This window comes from Equus przewalskii, chromosome 25 (assembly GCF_037783145.1).
Source record: "Equus przewalskii isolate Varuska chromosome 25, EquPr2, whole genome shotgun sequence".
Lineage (NCBI taxonomy): Eukaryota > Metazoa > Chordata > Mammalia > Perissodactyla > Equidae > Equus > Equus przewalskii.
The window spans coordinates 29,641,755-29,663,782 of record NC_091855.1 but is presented as its reverse complement, the minus strand read 5'-3'; the positions used below and the strand labels follow the sequence as shown (position 1 = coordinate 29,663,782).

The following is a 22,028-nucleotide window of genomic DNA, read 5'->3' as shown; positions in this document are numbered from 1 at the left end:
AGTGAAAATGAGACATTTTCCTATTTATAACTTTTCAATTCTATACCATTTTAATGTATTTCCTGCTAACAGAGTTTTCAAAAGTATTCATCTGACCAAAAATAAAAGTATCAAAAATTTTTGGTAAAACATAGTAGTTGTGGGGCTGGCCCCGTGGCGGAGTGGTTAAGTTCGCGCGCTCCGCAGCAAGCGGCCCAGTGTTTCGTTAGTTCGAATCCTGGGCGCGGACATGGCGCTGCTCATCAGACCACGCTGAGGCAGCGTCCTACATGCCGCAACTAGAAGAACACACAACGAAGAATACACAACTATGTACCGGGGGGCTTTGGGGAGAAAAAGGAAAAAATAAAATCTTTAAAAAAAAAGAAAAAAAAAGCGTATTGGTTTTAAAAAAAAAACAACATAGTAGTTGATCATATATGTAAATCTCTGGTCTTCCCCAGAGCTTCTATTAAAAATGAATGATTTCTTTCAAAGGCATAAACCCATAAGCATAAAAAGAATGAATGGGAGAGAATCATTGGTCATGGTGAGATATCAATAAAATGTTGCAAATTGGAGAGCAGATGAAGAAATAGAAAATGATTCAAAGCTGAAGTTCAAGCCTCCATAAGTAGACATCAACTTGCAATTTACATCCAAAACTGGAATGGATCGAGATTTGTAAAAGATCTATAGATAAAGATATACAGAGGTCCTCCAACTAAAAAGCCACATTTTCGCTCTTATCTTCCTACAGTGAAGCCCACCAAAAGACGTCAGGTTCATACATACCCAATTTTCCAATTTGTTAAGACCTCTCTCTTAGAAATGAAAGCTGGCTAAGGATCAGAAAGTGTTTACGGAAAGCATCTAAAGTGAAAGAAACAAAACCAAGCCTACAAAATAAAAAAAAAAAACTTCAAGGAAACAGAGACACTGCTTGGAATAGAAGAAACATATAAAAACACTATAATTAATATTTTGAAAGAAACAAGAAAAAATGTTGCATCAACCGAACAACAGAACATTCTAAAATATTAATATAACAAGAATAAGCTCTTAGAAATTAAAAATATGGCAGCAGAATTTTTAAAACTACAACAGACATTGGGAAAACAAAGTAAAAAGTTTTTAAAAACCATGTAAAACAAAAAAGCAAAACGATGTAAATTTGGAGAGAAAGACATACAAATTAGAGTATACACCCAGAATGTGATTAATATGAGTTCTGGAAAAAGAGAGCTGGGAAAATTGAGAGGAAAAAGTATACATCAAACAACCAAATAAGCAGAATTTTCCATTCTGAAAGGATGTGAATATTCAAATAGAAACGGCCTGCAGAAAGACCAAAAAAAAAAAAACCACGTAAAAATGAGACTTTTGTCAGGTTACACCACTAGAAATCTTAGAAGACAAGGGATAAAAGTTTCTGAATGTCTGCAGAAAAAAATCAGGTTTTTAGTTCAGAAAATATCAAGACCAGAAGCTAGATCACTTTGCAGGAATGCTTTGAAAATTCTGAGGAAAATAATTTCTATTCTATAATACTGTACCCAGTAAAAAACAACAATCAAATGTGAACATAGATTTGAAATAATTTCAGACAATGTCTCAAAAAATGTACTTGATGTCAGAGCTGCCAATATAGTTGTGTGAACTATGCACCATCCATCTTTAAGTGTTACCATCCACATAGACTGCAGACTTTATGGAATTTCTGGATTTCTACATCAAGGTGATTCTATTTTCATTCATCCTTTGTAATGAAGTTACTGGAGAATGGGCTCAACAAAATAAGATATTAATGCAAGAAAGAAAGAAGATCTGAGGTCTAGAAACCGTAGCTCCAACGTGGCAGAGAGGAAAAGAAATTCCCAGAATTGTGGTTAAGGGAAGTTCTAAGTCTAGGATACTCGTTGTCCATTAGGCCTAGAGAAAAACAAGTCTATATTGGACAGAGAAATAGAAGTCTTAAGTATTCTTCCACAAGGAATGTGAATCTGTTGATTCCCAGATGTGTCTTATCATTTTGAGACAAGATTTACAACCACAAAGGAGAATTTGGTAACAAATTAGTAATAAGGACATTGAAGATTAAGAAAATAAATAATCTAGGCAATTATTAACTTTAGAGAAAATAAAAAGATTACAAGTAAGAAAGTACATGTTGCATGTTTTTACTTTGAAGAATATTTATGTCATAATCATGATCATTTAATGCTGAATATTAATTAAACCCAAAGAAATATATTGGGGGAAAGGGGAGAGGGGAGGAATGTGTGGTTGAAGTTGTGATATATGTGTGAATGGTAAATCTTCTTTGCTTGTGGTAAGAAATCAGAAGATACTATCTCAAGTTAAAAAATTAAAATGTATTATGTATAAATATGCTGTTTGAGAATGTAAAAGTAAATAGCAGAAGAAGGAGCTAAAAGACTTGAGAGTGATTGGCTTTTAGAAATGGAAATCAGTAAAGGGTAGGAGTGAAAAATGCATTTATACACATATTACTCGGATGCAAATACAAGTTAAATTAAAAAATTGAAAAATGTTCATGTCAATAGCTTATCTTTTTCAAGCAGCCTGTTTAATAATTTTGTTGATATGATTCTTCTCAACTGTTTGCAAAAGTTTTTATAACCTTTTTAATTAAATGGTCAAATATTTTAGACACAAACGAGAGTTCGATTGTGGTACAATTGCTTGATTTTGATTGTGGTACAATCGACACAACAGTAGAACTAGTGTGCACCTCCAGAGAAAACTGCACACTGTATTATCATAAAAAACACTTGAAAAGCATTTCTTCCATAAAACCAAATGCCCCTTGCCTTGTCTACATGTTTATTTCTGTCTATCTCAGTTAAGTTTTGCTGCATTAACAAACCAACCCCAAAACTTGGCGGCTCAAAATGGCTTAAATTATTAATAAATTTATTTGCCCAGGATGCAGTGGTCAGCAATTCAGTCTGAGGTCAGCTGGACAATTCTCCTGATAGTCTCACCTGGGGTCACTCATGTGGCCACTGTCATCCGGCAGCTCATCTGGGGCTGTACAGGCCAAGTCATAGTCTTGATGGCTGTTGCAGGCTATCTGCTGGATCCCTTTTACAGCATGGTCTCCTATCCTCAAGATGACTAGCTCGGAATCCTTCAGGGGTAGCTTCAGTGTTTTGAGAGAATTAAAACCGACGTTGTAAGGCCATTTGAGGTGCAGGGTCAGAACTACCACATCACTTTCATCAAATTCTAGTGACCAAAGCAAAGTGTAAGGCCAGCCCAGATTCAACGGCATAAAAAATGTCTCCATCTCTTGAGGGGAGAAATTGAAAACATTTTCTGGTCTGCTTTAAGCCACTACATATCCCAGCATTGACTCTAATCTTAACCAGTTTGCAAGTGAGCGAATTTAAAGTAACATCATCATCACAATTTGCATTTGGAGGTCTGACATCAGTTTACACTCATCTCTTGGTATCTCGTGTCCCCCTCCGCACTCACACATACTCACCCCTATCTTAAAGAATGGCATTCTTTCCAATTTTTTGTATATCTGCTTTTTTTACAATATTGCAAATTTTATTAGGAGTAGAACTCATGTGGTATTCACTCTCCAAACTTGCAAATGATTTTACTAAGCACACGGTATAAAAAAGGGAGGCAGGGGCCCGGCCCAGTGGCACAGCGGTTAAGTTCACACATTCTGCTTCTCAGCAGCCTGGTGTTCACTGGTTCGGATCCCAGGTGCGGACATGGCACCACTTGGCAAAAGCCATGCTGTGGTAGGCGTCCCAGATATAAAGTAGAGGAAGATGGGCATGGATGTTAGCTCAGGGCCAGTCTTCCTCAGCAAAAAGAGGAGGATTGGCAGCGGATGTTAGCTCAGGGCTAATCTTCCTCAAACAAAAAAAAAGGGAGTCAGGGGAATTTCAATAAATTTTCTTTAATACCTTTGAAATAAATGAAAATAGGGTAAGAGAAAAACATAGCAACAATACGAGGGGATTGAGCTTGAAATTTTCTAAGATACATTAGGATACGTAATTGATAAAAACAATAATTTAAAAACCAGGCAAGGAAAACAAAGAAAATAACAAAATGTCAAATGTTAACTAATTATAGAACAGAAAGTCAGTTAAGCGTTGGCAACTAAGTGGGAAAAGATCCAGCTATTTTTTGACTTTTAATTATTATAAAGTCATCATTTTTATTAGGTTTTATTTGTCTTAGTGGCAATTGGAAAGCAGCTGGCTGTTGGCAGAAAAAACTTATAATACCCCAGAACTGTTAGTGAAAAAAGATATGAATTGCTGCATTTGATTCTACTTTTGTGTAAAAATGTATTATTATTATCACTAAGTAGCTCTGATCGTATCTATTAGGGAAACTTTGGGTAGTAAAAGGCAGATGAATTGTAGACTGAGGTCCAGAGAATAAAATTAAAAGATATTAAACAATAGCAAATTTAAACCCAAGATTTTATTGGATAAAGTGGGAGCAGGAAGTGGGAGTGAAAGGAGCCCTCTACTAGGAGCTAAAATATTGAATTATTTAGAGCAGCACAAAGGGATATGGCTAGGACCAATGAAATGAAACCAGGGAAATGAAAATTTTTTCTATGAGACAATGTTGCTAACATCAGGGATATAATGAAACTGCCTCCCAGGAGACCCGCTTCATCTAACATAGAACTTTTCAATCTAAAAGCCAAAATCTCATCTGACCCTGTAGCATCCTAGCCTCCCTTACCTATGCATCATTATGGCAGAATGAATTACGTTGTCCAGCCTTTAAGACACTTATGTTTAATGAGTTATTTCACCTGTCACACAAGAATTATTCCAATAACCCACATAAATAACAATACCCATTGCTGTCATCAACAACAATGAAGACCAGTCCTACCAAAATTATTACCAACATTACCGGCAGATCTTATGACTTACCATGTGAGTATGTAGGAAATCTCTTTTGAGTTAATTGCAATGTTGTAAATCCTCTTGTGGGAAAAACAATTTCAGTCTTTCAAAAGGTATAGGTCCCTCTACCTACAAAATGGGTTATGAGAATGTCAGATTCACACCTACAGAAATAAACAAACACACAAACAGAATCACACTGTGATGAATACCTTCATGACATTTACAAAGTTGTGTAAGTTCCTCTAGGAAAGGATAGAGGAAACACAGGCCCACCATTTGTCACTGGAAATGCTTGGGGTCAGATTTGTTTAGGAATTCAGAATTTTGGAGAGTTTAGAAAAGCAATATGGTGCATCCACCTTAAATCTTTCCAAAGGGCCAGGAATCAAAATATTAACATTTGTGCAGTGAGATCACTGTTCACACTAAATGGAAATGACCCCAGGTGTTACAACCAGATTGATTCACATGAGGTCAGGTTTTGCCTTTAAGAAGTTTATGAAAAAGAATTCCGCTTTTCCTGGTTTGGAATTTGAGAACCGCAGATATGAGGTTGTGGACTTACACCTGCTGTGTTTAGTATCTAAACAAATCTGAATGTCAAGTGAAAACATGTTCAAACACCTCTGGATGCAGAGCTTGTAATTGCATTTGCATATACAACTTGTTAAAATATCTTCCATTTTGCACTTAGGCCAAAAATAACCATAGTTTAACAAAGAAAAACAGATGATGAATAAGTGAATAAATCAACGTGATGAAGAATCTTGCAATATTTCAATGTGCCAAATAAAAAGTAAAACTCATATATATTTTTCAAAGTGAGGTCCAATAAATGGGTCACACATCTTATTTGAAAAGCTTGCGTTTAATTTTCAAGTTTTTGCAATGCTTTTATTTCCTTAGTTATATGTAATCAACAAATAAGCTTTTTTTTGCTTTTAAAGATGTGGAGATGGCTGGCTGACATCATAGGATACTCAGAAATGAACTTGGGGTTAAGACAACAACATATTGACATAAGTAAGTTGAAGCAACTATTGTAATTGCATGAATGATTTTTGTTAACGACCTTTTCACACACACAAAAAAAAAAACTGCAGGAAGAACTGTTCAAAGGGAATATGTCCATTTTTATTTGTTTGTTTTGTTTTTGAGGAAGATTCGCCCTGAGCTAACATCCGCTGCCAATCCTCCTCTTTTTTTCTTGCTCAGGGAGATTGGCCTGAGCTACCATCCGTGCCCATCTTCCTCTACTTTAATATGTGGGACACCTGCCACAGCATGGCTTGACAAGCAATGCATAGGTCCACACCTGGGATACAAACAGGCAAACCCCGGGCCACCGATGCAGAACATGTGAACTTAACCACTGCACCACAGTGCCAGACCCCGGAATATGCCCACTTTTACTATGTAAAGATGCTGACCAACCCATTATGGAAATTCACTGCATTAACACTCACTTAATAAATTTAAAATGTAAAAAAAGAGAGAGAATCTTATTTTAGACAAGGCATATACACTCATATTACAAAGGAAATATTTTAAAAATTTGTTTTTCTAGAAATGCGTAAGTCTATTTCTCATTCTCCTCCATATTATGGATTTGAGGTAAGATATAATCGTTAGATTCTTGGGACGCAAAGCTAAATAATCTCAACAGGGCTTAACGACCAGATACGCGATGGATTTTTTGCACAAATGCTTATTGACGCAGAGGGTAACAAGTTTTGCTTTGTTTCAAATTTTCACAAAAGCATTAAAGACATGCTCTTGCTAGTGTTATTGCCATTATGCAGTAGGGATCTGTGTATTTTTTACTCCCACCAAATTTGATGAACAGATGCTTTTTAAATGATTTCTCCAGTATAAATATGAAAATCCAAACAAGAAATCAAAGTGCCAGGAGTTTTAAAGTTTTATGAAGGTGTGCGTTCTGGTCAATGCAAGCAGAACTTGAAACAGGTAAGTGTGCTGCAAATCTTCTGGGTTTGATTTTTTGTTTGCTTTGCATATAACCCTCTTTTATAACAAATTTGTATACAAGTGCTATTAGAGAATGAATCTGAGAAATTATTAATTTTATTTACTGAATCTTGTGTATTCCACGTTGAGTGTATTTGCATGTTTTCTTCAACAAAGGTACCTTCACAAATAATCTTTACCCCTTCCTTAAAACCAGTGATGTTGGGGTCATGGTCAATCACGTTCCTGGCGAGGGGAGTGGGAATAAAATCTGGAGGGAAGCAAACTAAACAACAGCAGTAACAGTTCATGAGCAAAACCTACGTATCATCACACCATCATCAAGAGTTGACTTATTCTTCCCACTTTTCCTATAAAAATGCTACATCTGCAGCTTTATAGGTTCAAAAGTAAATTTGCAAGCCCTAAGTCCCATAGTGAATAAATAGCATAACCACACATTTTCCACCTCTCAGTGCTGTCCGTGGAAAATTCCTGTAACACAAAAACAAGCTAAGCAAACTATTTATTAGAAGATAAATCTGTTGCCATTCTACTAAAAATGACATTTTCAATATTTTTTATTTTGAATTATCTATACCACCTTTCCCTTCATTTATATAATTGAAACTTAACTCTGTAATCTTTCTTAAAACAAACAAAGAAACAAAACTTCTTTATTCGCTTAGCATAGATCCTGCACAGATTAAAATTAAAGCCATAAATTGGGTGCTCTCTTACTTCTGAGAATTCAAAATCATTATATGGGAAAGCTTCATCCTGACACTCATCCAATTAATTTCATGGTTATGCAGCTATATTTCTTGGGGATTTTGCTTATAATTGTACTTTATTTGAAATTCTTAACCATCTATTTGAGTTTTCAGGGATCTTCAAAGTTCATGGATTAGCTGTTTTAAAAGCACTGAACACATTACTTAAATACCTCCCAAAATTCGTACATTGAAGTCCTAACTCCATCAGTATGTCAGAATGTGAACTTATCTAGAAATAGGTTTGATTGAAGATGTACTTTGTTAAGAAGAGGTCATACTGGAGTAGGGTGGGCTCTTAACCCAGTATGACTGGTGTCCTTACAAAAAGGGGAAATTTGGACACACATACACACACAGGGAAAGCACTATTTGAATACGAAGATCATGACTCAACTACAAGCCAAAAAATGCCAAAGATGCCAGCAAGCCACCAGCAGCTGGAAGACAGGCCTGGAAGAGATTCTCAGTCACAGCCCCCAGAAGGAACCAACCTTGCCACCTCTATGACCTTGGACTTCTAGCCTCCAGAACTATGAGACAATAAATTTCTATTGTTTAAGCCATCCAGTTTGTGGCATGTTGTTACGACAGCCCTAGAAAACTAATACAATGTCCAAATAGTTATGTTCCTATGAATTCACGTTCTAATAAATGTACATTCATCTCTTTAAATCACAGGTGCACACCTTGAATTAGCCTCTAACTCAAAGTGTCCTCAGCCTGACACTATGTAAAAACTTGGCGATAAGTTAGGAGTTTACACATAGGAAATACAGTCACTCTTACCATGCTCAGTTTTCTCCTCCCTACCATTCAGCCAAGAAATAAACACCAACTGTAGACTATCGAACCATCATGAAGATGTCTTATGGACTTTCCTTATGTCTTATGCTGAATTGCTTCCCCATAATTTATTGACAACCTTATTATCTGACTTTTTTCTCTCTGTACAGAGAAAGCTGAGTAAAAACAATTCCTGTCCTGTGTTCAAAATAAGTGTTCTGTGTTCAAAATAATGGCCCTAATATTCAGAGGTTACCTTGACTGTAACTCTGTCATAGAAAAATTCACCCATAGCTTGTCCTGGGCTTTACCTCAAGAGGAAAAAGGACTGTATAACATTTAGAGCTATCTAATAACGGATCTTGCTCCCTGGAAAAGCACAGGCACTGATGCAGCAAAGGGATGTTGTATAGGAACCCAAACCCACCAGGGGACTTTGGATTAGCTGACAGCTAACTTTTCCTCCAAGTCTCAGTTTTACAGTTCCATAAAGCAAATTTAAGTATTACTGTATATTTTTGGGGAGGAGGGGTTCATCATGCTTTTAAAGGATGAAAGCTTCCTGCAAAAGGATGCCAGTTTTCAACATCTTACTACTTCGTTCACTGCACAATGGGCATTTAATCAATGTTTACTACTGCTAATAGTAATAACAACATAATCAACAATACGAGCCACAGTTGCCACCTAGCCTATCTCTCACTGGAAATAATGAAAATTTCATCCTTGACTAAAGAGCTATGGAAGAGAGGATGTTCAGATCATAAACCTGAGGGAAGTCTAAGAAACCACAGAGGTATAATGAAACTGCACCACAAGAGATGAGCTATCAAGGTAATGGTCATTAAACTGAATGTTTCTCTAAAGGAAATACAACCAATTAGATGGCCGAAGCCAATTGTAAGTAGAAAACCAATGCTTATTTTATTTGAAAATGCAGAATACAACTTCTAGATATTATCATATTTAGTTTGAGAGTAAAGAACCTCATACATAGATGGTGAATTGATCTTTAACACTTAACCTATCAATAAGGTTTTTTTGTAATAAAAAAATACATAACATGAGAGTTATCCTCTTAACAAATTTTCAACTGTGCAGACCAGTATTGTTTACTATAAGCACAATCTTGTACATCATATCTCTAGAACTTTTTCATCTTGTATAACTGAGATTTTATACCCATTGAACAGCAGCTACTCATCTCCCCCTCCCCCCAGCCCTTGCCCACCACCATTCTATTTTCTGCTTCTATGAGTTTGACTACTTTAGATACCTCATGTAAATGAAATCAGACAATATTTGTCCTTCTGTGACAAACATTTCACTTAGCCTGATGTCCTCAAAGTTCACCCATATTATCACACATGATAGGATTTCATTCTTTTTTAAGGCTGAATAATATTCCATTGTATGTATATACCACATTTTCTTTATCCTATCATCCATCGATGGACATTTAGATTGTGTCTACATCTTGGCAATTGTGAATAATGCTGCAATAAATACGGGAGTAAAGTAGCTCTTTGACATCCTGATTTCAATTTGTTTGGATAGGTACCCAGCAGTAGGACTGATGAATTACATGATGGTAAATTATTCTGGTTTTTTTTGTGGAATCTCCATACTGTTTTCCATAATGGCTGAAACATTTTATATTCCCACCAACAGTGCACGAGGGCTCTAATTTTTTCACATCCTTGCCAACACTTGTTCTTTTTTGTTTTTTTTGACAATGATCATCCTAACAGGTGTGAAATGATATCTCAATATGATTTTGATTTGATTAGTGATGTTGAGCATATTTTCAAACACCTGTGGGGTACTCGTGTGTCTTCTTTGGAGAAATGTCTATTCCTTTGTTCATATTTTAATCAAGTTGTTTGCTCTTTGCTATTGAGTTGTAGAAGTTCCTTATATATTTTAGATATTAGCCCCTTATCAGATATATGATTTACAAATATTTTCTCCCATTCCGTAGGTTATCTTTCACTCTGTTGATTGTATCCTTTGTTGTGCAGAAGCCTCTTAGATGGATGTAGTTCCACTTTATTTTTGCTCTTGTCGCCTGTGCCTTTTGGTATCATATCCAATAAATCATTGCCAAGACTGATGTCATGATGCTTTTCCCCCTATGTTTTCTTCTAGGAGTTTTATAGATTCAGGTCTTACACTTACGTCTTTAATTCATTTTGAGTTGATTTTTGCATATGGTGTAAAATAAGGATCCAATTTTATTTTTTTGCATGTGGATAACCAGTTTTCTCAAAACCCTCTGATGAGGGAACTATCCTTTCCCCATTGTGTATTATTTGCTCCCTGGTGGAAGATCAATTGGCTACAAACATGTGAGTCTATTTCTCTCTATTCAGTTCTATTGATCTTTATGTCAGCCTTCATATCAGTACAATATTGTTTTAATTTATGTACCTTTGTCACATGCTTTGAAATCACAAAGTGTGAGGTTTTCAGCTATGTTCTTCTTTCTCAAGATTACTTTGGCTATTTGGGGTCCTTTATGGTTACATATGAATTTTAGGATTGTTTTTTATATTTCTGTAAAAATGCCACTGGGATTTTGACAGGGACAGCCTTGAATCTGTAGATCACTTTGAGTAGTAGGACATTATAACACTATTAAGCCTTCTGATCCATGAACACAGGGTGTCTCTCCATTTATTGGTTCCTTCTTTAATTTCTTTCACCAACGTTTTGCAGTTTTCAGTGTATGACTCTTTTGCTTCCTGGGATAACTTTATTCTTAAGGATTTTTTTTGATGCTATTGTAAATAGGATTGCTTTATTAGTTTCCTTTTGTATTGTTCTTTGTTAGCATATAGGAATGCTACTGATTTATGTATGCTGATTTTGCATCCTGCAACTTTACTGAATTTATTTATTATTTTGTGGTGTGTTAACGGTTTTCTACATATAAGATCATGTTATCTGCAGAGATAGTTTTGCTCCATCTCTTTCAATTTGGATGCCTTTCATATCTTTTTCTTGCCTAATTGCTCTGACTCGGACTTCCAGTACTCTGTTAAACAGAAGTGATAAGAGTCTCATTGTTGCCTTGTTCCTGATCTTAGAGGAACAGTTATTCGCTATTGAGTGTGATGTTAGTTGTGGGTGATTCATATATGGCTTTTATTATGTTGAGATAATTTCCTTCTATGCCTGGTTTGTTGAACGTTTTTATCATGAAAAGATGTTGAATTTTGTCAAATGTTTTTACTACACCACTTGAGATGAGCCTGTGATAATTATCCTTCATTGTGTTAATATGGTATATCACACTGATTGATTTTCAGATGTTAAACCATCCTTGCATGCCAGATAAACCCCACTTGGTCATGATGTATATGATCCTTTTGTATGCTATTGGATTCACTTTGCTGGTATTTTGTCTAGGATTTTTGCATCTATATTCATCAGGGATATTGGCCTATAGTTTTATTTTCTTGTAATGTCTTTGTCTGGTTTTGATATCAGTGTAATGCTGGCCTCACAAAATGAGTATTGAAGTGCTCCCTCTTCTTTAATTTTTTCAAAGAGTTTAAGAAGGATTGACAATTCTTTTTAAAGTGTTTGGTAGAATTAACTAGTGAGGCCACCTGGTCCTGGACTTTCCTTTGTTAGGAGGTGTTTGATTACTAATTCATTATCCTTAATAGTAATAAATCTGTGAAGATTTTCTGTTTCTTCATGTTTCAGTCTTGGTAGGTTGCATGTTTTTAGGAATTTATTACTTCTTCTAGATTCTCCAGTTTGTTGGCATAATTGTTCATAGTGGTCTTTTATGTCCTTTTCACTTATGGGACATAAGTTTTAATGCTTCATCTTTCATTTCTGACTTATGTATTTGAGTATTTTCCTTTTTATTTTTTATGAGGAAGATTGTCCCTGAGCTAACATGCTTCCAATCCTCCTCTTTTTCCCTGAGGGAGATTGTACCTGAGCTAACATCTATACCAATCTTTCTCTGTGCTGTATGTGGGATGCCACCATGTCATGGCTTGATGAGTGGTGTCTAGGTCCATGCCCAGGATCTGAACCCGCAAACCCCGGGCCACTAAAGTGGACCTTGTGAACTTAACCACTATGCCACCAGGCCTTCCCTTTTTCCCTTTTCTTTTTAGTCTAGCTAATGGTTTTATCAATTTTGTTAATCTTTTCAAAAGACCAACTCAGTTTTGTTTATTTTTCTATTGTTTTCTATTTTTTATTTTGTCTACTATGGCTCTAATATTTCTTATTTCCACCCTTCTGCTATCTTTTGCCTTGGTTTGTTCTTTTTCTAGTTTTTGAGGTGCAAAGTTAGATTATTTATTTGAGATATTTCTTTGTTTTTCATTTAGGCATTTATCATTATTGTTTCTCTCAATAAATTTTCTAGGGGCCGACCCGGTGGCGCAGTGGTTAAGTTCACACATTCTGCTTCAGCAGCCCAGGATTCACCAGGTCGGATCCTGGGTGTGGACCTACTCACTGCTTATCAAGCCATGCTGTGGCAGCCGTCCTACATATAAAATAGAGGAAGATGGGCATGGATGTTAGCTCAGGGTCAATTTTCCCCAGCAAAAAGAGGAGCATTGGCTGCAAATATTAGCTTAGGACTAATCTTTCTCTAAAAACAAACAAACAAATAAACAAAAACAAAATTTCTAACTTCCCTTTTGATTTCTTCTTTGCCCCATTGGTTTTTCAAAAGTGTGTTGCTTAGGTGATGGCCTGGTGATGTAGTGGTTAAGTTCAGGTGCTCCACTTCAGTGGCCCAGGGTTCATGGGTTTGGATCCTGGGAGCAGACATACACATTGCTGGTCAAGCCAAGCTGTGGTGGCATCCCATATACAAAACAGAGGAAGACTGGCAAAAAAAATGTTAGCTCAGGGCCAATCTTCCTCACCAAAAAAGAAGTGTATTGTTTTAATTTCCGTATATTTGTAAACTTTCCAGTTTTCCTTCTGCTATTAATTTCTAGTTTCATTTACTGTGTTCAGGAAATATACTTGGTATGATTTTAGTCTTCTTAAATTTGTTAAGATTTGTTTTGTGACTTGTTCTGCATATGTTTGAGAAGAATGTGTATTCTGCAGGTGTTGAGTGGGATGTTCTGCATTTATCTGTTAGGTCAATTTGGTGTATAGTGTTGTTCAAGTCTTCTGTTTCCTTATTGATCTTCTCTCCAAAAGTTATATCCATTATTGAAACTGGGATCTTGAAATCCCCTAGTATTATTGTATTGCTATCTATTTCTTCTTTCAGTTCTATCAAAGTGTGCTTCACATAATTGAGTGTTCTGATATTGAGTGGAGATATATTTATAATTGTTAAATCATCTTGGTGAATTGACCCTTTTATCACTGTATGATATCCTTCTTTGCCTCTTTTGACAGTTTTAATTTAAGTTGTATTTTTCCTGATGTAAGTATGACCCCCCCCCCCCCACTCTCTTTTGGTTACAATTTTCATGGAGTATTTTTATCGATCCTTTTACTTTTAGCTTATGTGTGTTTTCAAATCTAAAGTGAATCTCTTTCAGAGAGCATATACTTGTTCGTTTTTTTTAATCCATTGAGCTATGTCTTTTGACTGGGGAGGTCAATCCATTTGCATTTAAAGTAATTATTGATAGAGAAAGATTATTGCCACTGTAATTATTTTTTGTCTGTCTTGCAGCATTTTTGTCTCTCTTTACCAATCCTGCTGTTTTCCCGGGTGTTTTATTGTTTTTGTTTTTTTTGTAGTGACATGATTTGATTACCTTCTCATTTTATTTTGTGTATTTTCTATAGGTGTTTTCTTTATGGTTACCATAAGGCTTACATAAGACATCGTATACTTCTAACAGTCTATTTTCAGCTGATAACAACTAAACTTTAATCACATACAAAAACTCTATACTTTTACTTCTCTCCCTGACACCAACAATGCTATTGATGTCACAAATTGCATCTTTTTATATTGTGTATCCTTTAACATATTTTTAGAGTTATAGCTATTTATATACTTTTGTCCTTTGACTTTAATACTAGACTCAACAATGATTTATGCACTATTGGTACAACATTACAGTATTCTGTATTTTCTATATATTTACCTTTATCAGCAAGCTTTATTCTTTCATATGCTTTCATGTTGTTGGTTAGCATCTTTTCATTCCAATTTGAAGGACTCCCTTTGGCATATTTTGTAAGTCTAGCCTAGTGGTGATGGATTCTTTCATCTCTTGCTTATCTGGGAAAATTTTTATTTCTCCTTCAGTTTTGAAGGATAGTTTTGCCAGATGTAGTATTCTTGGTCAGCAGTATATTGTTTTTCTTTCAGCTCTTTGAATATATCATCTCACTCTCTTTTTGTCTGCAAAGTAATCCACTGATCATTTTATAGAGGTTCCTTTGTCTGTGGCAAGTCACTTTTCTTTCCCTGTGTTCAAAATTCTCTCTGTCTTTGACTTTTGACACTTTGATTATAATGAGTCTTGGTGTGGACATCTTTAGATTCCTCTCCTTTGGATATTTTGGGCTTCTTGAATCTCGATGTTCATTTGCTTCCCCAGATTTGAGAACTTTCAGCCATTATCTCTTTGAGTACTGCTCTGCTTCTTTCTCTCTCACTTCTCCTTCTGGGATTACTACAATGCATATATTGCTGTTGGATGGTTTCTCATAAGTCCCTTAAACTCTTTCAAGTTTTGCTTTTTGCTTCTCTGACTGAATAAATTCAAATGACCTCTCTTTGAGTTCACTTCTTTCAGCTGCTTAATCAAATCTGCAGTTGAACCCATCTAGTGAAATTTTTAGGTAAGTTATTGTATTGTTCAGCCCCAAAATTCTGTTTGGTTTTTAAAATATATTTGCTATCTCTTTGTTGAAACACTCATTTTGTTCATTAATCATTTTCCTGAACTCATTGAGTATATTTATGATGGTTATTTTGAATTCTTTGTCAAGTAATTCATATATCTCCATCTCTTTAGCATTGATTTCTGGAGATTTATTTTTTTTTTCCTTTATTTGGGCCATATTTCCATTTTTTTATGTTTCTGGACACTTTATATTGGTGTCTGTCCATTTGATTAAATAGCCACCTCTCCTTGTCTTTACAGACTGACTTCATACAGGGAAAGACCTTCACCAGTTAGCCTGGAAAGAGATTCTGGGGGCCTCTCAAACATTTTCTGTGGCTGTGACTTCTCTGGACGTGTGCATGTAAATTTCTAACTAGAGAGATTTGCCAGTTTCTTTTTTAGAAGATAGTAATCTCCTGTTCCCTCTCATTTATGTCTGCTGTCTGTGTTCCAAGATAGGCAATACAGAGGCCAGTCCCTCACACAGACCCTCCACCCGATTTGGAGATTGATGCTCCAAATTTCTTTCCTCAGGGAGAAGCTCGGATTTGGGAGTTTCACCTGCTCATTCTGCATCGAGCTGAGGGGAGGGGTTATGGCGATGAGTACATATTATAGTTCAAACTATTCCTATACAATCAGAGGTTCTTTTTTTCATGAATAACATGTAACAACCAGCTCATACTGTTGCCTTTCTTTTCAGCAGAAGGTTCCTCATAAAGTCAACAATAAAGCTACCATATCATCCAGCTGTCCCACTGATGGATATATATATAAAGGAAATGAAAACAGAATATTGAAAGGTTATCTTCATTCTCATATTCTTTGCATTATTCACAATAGCCTTTGTATATATATACCACACTTTATCCATTCAGCTGCTGGTGGACACTTAGGTTGTCTTATAAAAGAAAAAATTCTTGCCATTTGAGATCACATGGATGGACCTTAAAGGTGTTATGCTATGGGGAAATAAGCCAGACAGAGAAATAAAATTCTAAATAGTGGCACTTATATGTGAAATCTTAAGAGAAAAAGAAAAAAGCAAACTCAGAAACAGAGAGAAGAAAAGTGATTGTGAGGGGCTGGGAGGTGGGAGAAAGTTCCAGCTAGAAGATGAATAAGGTCTATGCATATAATGAGAAGTGCTGACTATAGTTGATAACTTTGTATTGTACAAGTGAACTTTGTTAAGAGAGTAGAACTTAAACGTTCTCACCAAAATAAAAAGTAAAGATATGTATGTGAGGTCATGGATGGGCTAATTAAATTGATGGGGGTATCCTTTCACAATATACACATATATCAAATCACCACAATGTACACTTTAAATATTTTACAGTTTTATATGTCAGTTATACCTTAATAAACCTGAAATTTAAATCAGTCAGAGATCATAGAATTGGATAAAAATTTTGAAAAAGTAAAATCCAACTATATACTTTCTGACAGACATCCATTTTAAATATAAAGACATAGATAAATTAAAAGGAAAAGAATAGAAAAATATACACCATGGAAACACTTATAAAAGAAAGTTTGAGTGGCCATCTTATTATCAGATGGACACATCAGGCAAAGGGCTAAGAACAATAATAAAGAAGGAGATTATATGATGACTAAGGGGATGATTTATCAAGAAAGAAAGAAAGAAAGAAATATCAAGAAAGAAATCTTAAATATTTGTAGACTTTCAAAATAAATTAAACAAAAACTGAGAGGAGAAACAGACAAATGTAACAATTATATTTGGAGGCTTCAAAACTCTTCTCTCACTAATTGACAGAACATTAAATTAGTAAGGACACAGATGACCTGAAAATACTTTCAACTGACTGAACCCATTGATATTTATAGACCACTCCACTCTTAGAGAGCAGAATACAGATTCTTTTCAAGCGAACATAGACAATCACCAAAATATCCATACAAAGGACATATAAAGGACACAAAGACCTTATTCTATGTATAAAAAACACATTATTAAAGTTAAAAGATTAAAATGATTGAAATTATTCAAGTACATTCTCTACCATAATGAAATTGACAAATGAGGTAGACAGAGGGACTACCATTACTTACTCATAAATAAAATGAAAGAGACAATAAGTGGCTAGGAGTTTGCAGAAATGTGTTAATAATGACGGTTGAAGTTGTTGAAAAAAAAATTTTCTGAGGAAATAGAATTTACTCTCATCTTGATAAATTTGTATATTTTAGGTGAATGCTTTCTCTCTACCTCCTATTCCAATCTATGATCCATTTTCATACTACTACTATGTAATCTCAAACTGAATCATGTGAATTCCTTGCCTATAAATACTTGATAGTGCCCTACTTTCAGATCCATATATTCCCATTTCATTAGCATATTAGACAAAACTCTTCTAAAACCCTTCCTAAGCCAAATTTGCCTGTACATCCTCTCTCCTACATGAGGACAATATTTTCTTACAAGGGTCTTGACCAGCCACACAGAATTTGAGTACTGAGGGAATGGTTATGAAATACAAACCACCTGGATATAGTCTGAACTCGGAAGGAAAGAACAAATGTTGGCCAATGAGACAAAGAAAGAGTTTTAAGAGACCAAGTAAAAACAGATCCAAGAAAAATTTTAGGCAGAAGATAAATCCAAGATAAATCCAACTGCGTCTCTCTCTAGAGATAAAGTTAAGAATGAATCTCAGGAAAGAATAAAAGGAGGGTAGAGGATGATTGGCAAGAATGGTGGTGGAACACTAAAGTTGTCGGCAAGAGAATGGTGCTTGATTGGCCTATTGCTTCAGATCAAGGGGAAACAAACTTAACTCTGGAAGAGCATCTTACGGTACATCTACCCAACACATATTCTAACCTTCTGGTTGTAAACTGAGAACCCAAAGAAGAAATAATGGTTAAACAGTTATCAGTCTTCCTCTTGCAGAGACAAAAAATTAAATAAAAATTATTTAAAGAAAATTAAATAAACATGCAATAAATTAACTAAAAATGGAATTAATTGCCACCATTTTAAAACTGGAATATTTTACATTAAAGTCCATATTTTTGCAGCTTCTCTAGTAAAACAAAAAATCTGTTCTTGCCAACCCATCATTCCAACATGGCAACAATTATCTGGAGCTGAACATCAGAATCTTCTTTCACAGGCTGGATTACACAAGTCCTTTACATATGTTCTTTATGAATAGTCCCTTTCTGTATTCAAACATTTAGCTGGATTGCCTTTAGACTTCCCTTAGCCATAAAGACATTTGAGATTTAAACCCCTAATCAGGTGGGAATATTCTGTAATCCCCATAACTTGAATAAATACTGATGACTTACTCCTTTGGCACATGCCTCTCTCTTGGGTGAATTTATTCTAATCATCCAAGATTCAGTTAAAGCCTTTGTCTTCTGTGACTAACTTTAATGCTTAGGCAAAAATAAAATATCTCTTCCTTTGTTCTTTCATAAAACTTTCTACCTTTTTCATTTGAGCCTTGACTACATGTTAGTCGTTCACACACCTCTCTCTCATGTTGTGTAGTAAAGTCCTTGAGATCAAGACTTACCTCTATTGATCTTCCTATCCCAAAATCAGCACCCTACTTGGTACATGGGAGACACTTTAAATCCCAGTGTCTCCCAAGAGAGGTCACATATGGTCCTGGATTTTAGCTGTTAATAAGTTGGGAGGATGAGAATTCTCACTTCTAGGGACGTCCCAGGGTATATTTTGGTATGCACTGATAATGACTGTGGCTTCTGCAGAGTTGGGAAACAGCACCAAAACTTGTGGCATGATAGGAGTTAGTACTACTGCATGGTTATCAACATCTTGTCCCAGATATCATGAAGAATAGGTAGGAAATGCTACAGAGATACCAAGCGGGCAAGTCAGCTCTCATGACTGACTCACTCTTGAAGTCAGTGCCCTGTTTCTGCACTGTAGTATCTTCCCCCAGACCAAAAAAGAGAGAGAGAAAAAGTGGTAGATGCTACATAATAGGAGAGAATGAGCTCCTCGGCACACATGGGGCTCACCCCTGGGGACATCCATGAATAAAGGCTTAAGAAGAACAGCTGCTCCTACAATAGCAGGTGAGAGAGAGCCACATAAATACCATATGCACTGTTATTACACCATAAATGTGTGTGTAAATATATGCACAGCATATGAATATATACATACATATGTTTATAAATGTATACACATATGGATGTATACCTATGTGTGTATGTGTATACTCAGTAGATTAGTTAGTTGAAAATTTTCCAGTATCATAAGAAAATATATGCAGCAGGAGCAGAGGCAGTAGGAAAGAATTATAGAAGTTTGAGTGTTATTTCTCACTGTGGAAAATGAGATACGTTCATGAAAAGAGGAGATAGTTTCACATATATTCACTAGAGGAAGGACTGTCTTTTTAACAGTAGTTTTTCAGTCTTATACAACAGATCTTAATTCACATGAAAATGTCATATAAAGGGAAGAATCTGTCTTTAGAACATTTGTGAATAAACTTGCCATCTGGAAACTAACAATTGTGATTTTTCAAAGTGCAGAAAAAAGTTTAGCTCTCAGGTTTGAAAATAAAGCCTTTTTAGGCATTTTAATTTATTTAATATTCAGTAAGCTAAATAAAAGTTTATTTCAAACTTTATTTATATTAAGAGAAATCAAAGTAGAAAATCCCCTGAATTTAAAAAGCAAAAATATTTTGAGTGCAACAATTGTATATATGTTTGTATATGTAAATGTATGTATATATACACAGACACACATGCACACACTCATATATATATACATACATAATTAGCAAACATTTTAAAGATCTGGTTGTGAGGATATTGTTAAATATATAAAAAGCAATGGGGAACTCTATAAGAAGGTTTCTGAGGATGTGTGAAGGAAGAGCCCCCAAGTGAAAGTGCTTCAGCAGAGGGAGGCAGGACAAAATAGATACAGGTGTAGGTAGTTTCGCATGTGTGGAAGTAAGAAATTGAGGGAGATCTAGTCATATTTTCTCTGTGAAGTAAGAGGTAAAATGGGATTTCTGTTGGGGGCTGGGAGGCATTGCTGGATTCCAGTTTTGAAAAATGTGGGGAAGAACTGATGCTTTTAATGCAGTGAAGAAATCATCAAAAAGAAACTTGGAGGGGTATCCTGCTTGTGTAGTGGTTAGGTTCGCATGCTCCACTTCAGGGTCCCAGGGTTCGCTGGTTTGGATCCCAGGTGTGGAACTACACACTGCTCAACAAGCCTTGCTGTGGAGGCATCCCACACAGGAGAACTAGAAGGACTTGCAACTACGATAAACAACTATGTACTGGGGCTTTGGGGAGAAAACAAAAATGAGAAAAAAAAGGAAGATGGGCAACGGATGTTAACTTACGGCTAATCTTCCTCACCAAAAGAAGCAGACCTTAAAAAAATTTAAAAAAGAAACTTGGAGTAAGATTTACTGCAAGTGTTTATGCTGAGAAAGGATGTTGATAACAAAAAATGAGATGCTTCAAGGACCATATGATAGAAAGGCAATGAACTGGAACCTTCACTGAGGTCCTGAAATGACCATAGCTAGGAAAACAGGTTGTACTCAGAGAATGTGATACCTGAATTAGTGATTACACAGTAGAAAAAATCTACATTAATAGCAAAATTCATAATGTGAGAGAGAGAGATGTGAATTGGAGCTGTGGACAAGGTCTTTAGAGATGAGGATGTTAAGGACAGAGAGTCCGTGTGCACACAGGTGTCACCAAAGATAGTAATGGCAGGATTTGCGTGGAGATAATGTTAGTGAGCCAGTCACCAAAATTTTTGATAAATAATTGGGAGTATACTGGATTTTTCTGTTGACAATGGCAATAAGATGGCAACGAGAAATGTACAGTGAAATATCATGGATCTCAAACGAGTTGTAATGTGTGTGTTTTACAAGAGAGTGGAGGTCTTATTGCTGGAAGTACTGCTGGAGAGTATGGAGTGCAGAAACAATATCTCACCACCCAGGACTATGAGAAATGAGCAGCTAGCACTTAAGAGCTTAGCAATGAAACTGGTATCTTCATCTGAGAGTCAGGTTTTACTTAACGGCAAAAAGGTGCAAATGGTGAAGATAGGGCTATTTTTACAACCCCACAATGACAGTTCTAGAGGTTATGGTGGGAAAGTTTTGAAAGTAAAGGTGTGGTATGGAGCTGGATCCAAGAAAAGGAAATACATAATGTTGGGAAGAACAATGCAGTACAGTATAAAAAAAATCACAAAGCCCTACTCATGAGGCATCGACCAATTTAAACAGAAAAAGAGCAATGATGGATGGGGAACCCCTTTGAGCAGGGTGGTCTCTGAGCACAGGGACCTATAGTTTCACTTTTTCAGCAGGAATGCCTACAGTCCCAACACTTTCCAACTCTGTTTACAGGATACACAGCTAGGGTGAAGGTGCTTAAAGAAACCGTCACCATTATAAATTAATACATTGCCATTTTATTTATATATTAGTCCTCCCTAAGTCATTTTAGTATGAACCATTGTAAGAGCATAAGTTTTTAGTATATTAACACAATTGATTTTCTGCATCTGCAAATCTAATGTTTGGTCTTTAAATCAGTATGTTTTCATCAAGGTTGTTACATTTACGGGATACAGATATGGGCCTTGTAACCAGAGAGCCTAATTTGGAAAAAAAAATCACATTATCTTATCATACCTTTTCAACCACAACATGTATGAACACAGATTTTTATCACAT

At 35.7% G+C, this 22,028-nt stretch overlaps 1 long non-coding RNA gene across 2 annotated transcripts in view; it reads left to right on the top strand.

The window, feature by feature from the left end:
- LOC103551337 (uncharacterized) overlaps positions 1-22,028 on the top strand; it is a 65,935-nt gene that overhangs the window by 17,485 nt on the left and 26,422 nt on the right. For both annotated transcript variants that reach the window (XR_544988.2, XR_011533059.1), the window contains exon 2: positions 5,852-5,927. This is a non-coding gene — a long non-coding RNA (uncharacterized lncRNA). The remainder of the gene's footprint in view (positions 1-5,851; positions 5,928-22,028) is intronic.